Source organism: Suncus etruscus, chromosome 9 (assembly GCF_024139225.1).
Source record: "Suncus etruscus isolate mSunEtr1 chromosome 9, mSunEtr1.pri.cur, whole genome shotgun sequence".
In the NCBI taxonomy this organism is placed as follows: Eukaryota; Metazoa; Chordata; class Mammalia; order Eulipotyphla; family Soricidae; genus Suncus; species Suncus etruscus.
The window spans coordinates 84,420,487-84,425,612 of record NC_064856.1 but is presented as its reverse complement, the minus strand read 5'-3'; the positions used below and the strand labels follow the sequence as shown (position 1 = coordinate 84,425,612).

Sequence of the window (5,126 nt, the reverse complement as noted above, 5' to 3'; positions counted from 1 at the left end):
CATCCCTGAACAGAGCCTGAACAAGAGCCAAAGGAAAAAAAAAAAAAAAAAAACAGAAGAAAAATGTTGACACTATAGGTCAGGAATTCTATTTCATTCCAGGATTTTTTAGTGTAAATACAGGAATGTGTGCCTATGTGTACAGGAAAACACACAAAATCAGATATGTGGTTTGCAATAACAAAAGCACTCAAAAGAATGCAAGCTTCCAGCCACAGTAGCAAGGGATATTTCAAGTATGATATATTTATATAAGAAATTTACTATGATGGGTGAACAAGGAAATAAAAAAAAATAGCAATATGTGCCTTAACATTCATTCAAGAAGCAAGATAATAAAAACATACTTTCTAGAGGACTGGAAAGATAGTACAGTGGGTAAGGCAATTGCCTTGTTCAAGGCTGAACTTGGTTCTATCCCAGGCATCTCATATGGTTCCCCAAACCAAGAATGATCTTTAAGTGCAGAGCCAGGAATAAGACCAGAACATGGCCAGGTGTGGTCCCCCCAAAGCAAAACAAAACAAAAACATGCTTTCCAGTATTTAAGTACTTTCTAGAACAAAAGCACTTCATATTACATATTAAAATTGAAATTAGGTAAAACTTTGTAAATATGTTCAAAAGATTTATATATTGGGGAGATATGTTGGACCACATGTTAAAATTATCAGGGCTTATGTACTCAGTGGCCACTTCTGAAAATTCTCAGGGGACTGTGCAGTATTAGATAGAACTGTCAATTCTAAGTAAGTACCTTAACCCTTGTACTATTTCTCCAACCTCAAAACTTTATTAGTTTATTTTTTGTGGTTTGAAGACCACATCTGGCAATACTCAGAGGTTACTCCTAGTTCTACGCTCAAGGATCACTCTTTTTGTTTTGTTTGGTTTGGTTTGGTTTGGTTTGGTTTGGTTACTCCTGGCTATGAGCTCAGAAATCGCTTCTGACTTGGGGGACTATATGGGACGCTGGGGATCAAATGGTATGCATGCAAGGCAAACGCCATAATGCTGCGCTATAGCTCCAGCCCTCAAGGATCACTCTTATTGGGGTTTGGAGGACCATATGGAATTTTGAGGATTGAGCCTGGGTCAGTCACATACAAGGCAAGCACTCTACCCAAGTAGTACTTCTCTAGTCACATGACCTCGAACTATTTTGTTTGCTTGTTTTATTTTGGAAGAGGAAATTTTGGAAGAGGAAATTTTGGAGGGGAGGAACACACCTGGAGGTGCTTAGGTCTTATTTATGGCTCTACATTCAGGAAACGTCCCTGAGCACGCTCAGGGGACTATACAGGATGCCAAGGATAGAATCAGGGTAGGCTGCATGCAAGGCAGTCTATTGCTCTGGCCCCAATCTCAGAACTTTTTTTTTTTTGGTTTTGTTTTGTTTTGGGGCCACACGCGGCAATGCTCAGGGGTTACTCCTGGCTGTCTGCTCAGAAATAGCTCCTGGCAGGCACGGGGGACCATATGGGACACCGGGATTCGAACCAACCACCTTTGGTCCTGGATCAGCTGCTTGCAAGGCAAACGCCGCTGTGCTATCTCTCCGGGCCCCCAACCTCAGAACTTTTAAAAGTATTATTTAGGCGTGCACGCCACTCTCCACCCCACCTCGGTTCCTAGTTCCACTGAGCCCGTGACCTAGAAAAATTCTGCAAAATGTCTCTGTACCCATCTCTTGAAGACTTAAAGGTAGACAAAGTATTATGCCAATGTTCCCGTTATAAGGCCTAACTGCATTACCAAATTTGTGTTCCCATCTCTATTAGATAAGAACTTGTTTGCATATGTATTATTTTACCATTTTAATGTGCCTATGCAAAAGAGAGACAATGCCACAAGATATTGTTGGTCTAGGCCTCAGAAGAATGGGCATTGCCCATACACCCCTGAACAATGGATACCATCTACAGAAACAACCACAATTGTCTATAACATTACCAGGATGCAAACCTCTACCAGGGAAGACTTACCACTGCTCTGGCATTGACTTACTTCAAAGAGTGCTCTCAACACCCAGACGACTCAGCAACAACCTGCTTGCAGGGCAGATCGCTACACATCTAATGGTGTGCTGAAACTAGAAGATGCTCCACATCAGCTGACTTCGATGAAAGAAATACATAGAATCCAGAATCTTTAAATATAGGAACCTGATACCAACAACAGCTAAAGTGTGAAAAAGTTTCACCGGGACCACGGAGAATGACTCGGGTTGGACAGACTGGTATGCCTGGAGCCCAGAATCGGTCTTATACCAATAAACTTCGGGGGTGAGGCCTTCTTGTAATCAGGCCAAGGATTTTTTTTTTCGGTTTTCCCCATATTTTTCTGGGCCTATGCAAACAACAGCGATTGCCACTGGCATATCTTTACTATTGTATTTTTTCTTTAACACTTATCCTTTAAGAAAAAAAAAAGTTGGGGGGGGAGGGGAAAAAAAAAAAAAAAAAGAAAAAAAAAAGTTTACTAAACTTAAAAACAAATAACTGGGGGCCGGTGAGGTGGCGCTAGAGGTAAGGTGTCTGCCTTGCAAGCGCTAGCCAAGGAAGGACCGCGGGACCGAGGTTCGATCCCCCGGCGTCCCATATGGTCCCCCCAAGCCAGGGGCAATTTCTGAGCGCTTAGCCAGGAGTAACCCCTGAACATCAAACGGGTGTGCCCGAAAAACAAAAAAACAAAACAAAACAAATAACTGTAGTGGAATGCCTGTCTCGAATACAGGTGGGGGATGGAAAGGGGGAGGGGGGCATTGGGAGGGGAGAATATTGCTCTGGTGAAGGGGGATGTTCTATTTGTGACTGTAAACCAAATACAATCATGTTTGTAGTCATGGTGCTTAAATCAAGAAAAAAACGTAGTGCTCTTAGTTAGTGAAATTAAAGATTTTATAAGCAAGAATAAACAATGTAAAAAAAGGTAAACAAAGTAATTCTGACTCAAGCTGCTTTTTCTGCAAACCCTGCCAACCCAGCTGTTTTGTCCAAAGCTTCTGCTCCGATCTCACAAGATGCAAGTCTTTATCCTAAATTGTATCCAGACATCTCTCAATACATGGGCCTTTGTTTAAATGAAGAAGAAATATGTGCAAATATGACCATAGTTTCCGGGGCACCAATGCAGGGCTTGGTAGTAAGACCTTCCAGTATGAACTACATTGTGGCTCCTGTAACTGGTAATGGTGTGGGAATTCGTAGAGTAGAAATTAAGCAAGGGATTCGTGAAGTCATTTTGTGTAAAGACCAAGATGGGAAAATTGGGCTCAGGCTTAAGTCAATAGATAACGGTATGTTTGTTCAGCTAGTCCAAGTAAATTCTCCAGCCGCGTTGGTTGGTCTGAGATTTGGTGACCAAGATCTTAAGATCAATGGGGGAAACTGTGTGAGTTGCACTTATGATAAAACACACAAGGTGCTCAAACAGGCTTTTGGAGAGAAGATAACTACCATATTTATTCGAGTATAACACGCAGAATTTCCTACCAAAAAGAGAAATCAAAGTTTGGATGCGCATTATAAACAAGGGCTGGGGTGGGGTGGCAGTGGCGGCCGGTCCAATGAGGGCGTAGACCTCAAGAAACCTGGCCTATCTCTCGTGATATCCTGGGTTCAAACATCATGGGAAGACATACCAAAAGAAATGATCATCAAGAGTTTTTGAAGACAGGCATCAGCAATCAAATGGACGGCACAGAAGACGACTTGCTGTGGAACGCAGAGTCAGAAGAAAGCGAAGAAATTGGAGAAACAGACATTCCTGCCAACTGGGACGCTGATGAAAAATTAACTCGAGAAGAATGGGGACAACTCTTTAGTGTATCTGATGATGAATCTGACTTTGAAGCATTTTAAATAAATTTTGTTACCAGTCATTTTATTTCGATATTGTGTTTATACCAGTTTAAATGATTTTTATCATGGCCGCATGTGTTCAACAACGTTTTGTTTTGTTTTGTTTTGTTTTTGTCAATTACAATGGTTGGTGTGAAACAAAATTTTATACCGATTTTTAATCGAAAATTAGGGGTGCACGTTATACTCGAATAAATATGGTATGACATTCTTGCTAGGCCCTTTGAACATACGATTACCATGCATAAAAACAGTACTGGACATATTGACTTTATCTTTAAAAATGGGAAAATAACACCCATAGTGAAGGACATTTTTGCAGCCAGAAACGGTCTTCAACGGACATAACATTTGTGAAATCAATTAACAGAATGCCATTGAGCTGAAGGACTCTCAAATTGCCGACATACTATCAACATCTGGGACTGTAGTTACTATCACAAACATGCCTGCTTTTATCTTTGAACATATTAGTAAACGGATGTCCCCAAGCATTATGAAAAGCCTGGGCCCAGAGAGATAGCACAGCGGCGTTTGCCTTGCAAGCAGCCGTTCCAGGACCTAAGGTGGTTGGTTCGAGTCCTGGTGTCCCATATGGTCCCCCGTGCCTGCCAGGAGCTATTTCTGAGCAGACAACCAGGAGTATCCCCTGAGCACTGCCGGATGTGGCCCAAAAACCAAAAAAAAAAAAAAAAAAAGAAAAAAAGAAAAGCCTGACGGATCATGCTATTCCTAAGGTTTAAGTCATGGCCCCATGGACATTTGCTGAACTATTCCAGTGTACTTCCTCAGCAACTTCCTTATTATGCACAAGCAGTTCTAGGAGCCAGAGAGCAGATGCTGCATGACGACCTTTCTTTCTTATGGCTGGGAATCTCACTGTTTGATCTCAGATCTTGTTCAGAACTCAAGATAGTTGTAGCCTTTTCCTGGTTTTACAGATGTGAAACTTTGCAGAAGATTTACTGACTTTTTTTTTGGGGGGGGGCCACACCCGTTTGACGCTCAGGGGTTATTCCTGGCTAAGCGCTCAGAAATTGCCCCTGACTTGGGGGGACCATATGGGATGCCAGAGGATTGAACCACGGTCCTTCCTTGGCTAGCGCTTGCAAGGCAGACACCTTACCTCTAGCACCACTTTTCCAGCCCCAATTTACTGACTTTCATAGAATAGTTTCAATACTGGAAACTTGATGTTTTACAACCATTATGATTAGGATGATTGATACATGCTTTGCGTAGTCTTAGAACCAGTCGCCTTTA

At 42.0% G+C, this 5,126-nt stretch overlaps 1 pseudogene; it reads left to right on the top strand.

The window, feature by feature from the left end:
* Positions 1-1,671: 1,671 nt before the first annotated feature.
* LOC126018591 (syntenin-1-like) lies at positions 1,672-4,386 on the top strand (annotated as a pseudogene).
* The last annotated feature ends 740 nt before the right edge of the window (positions 4,387-5,126 follow it).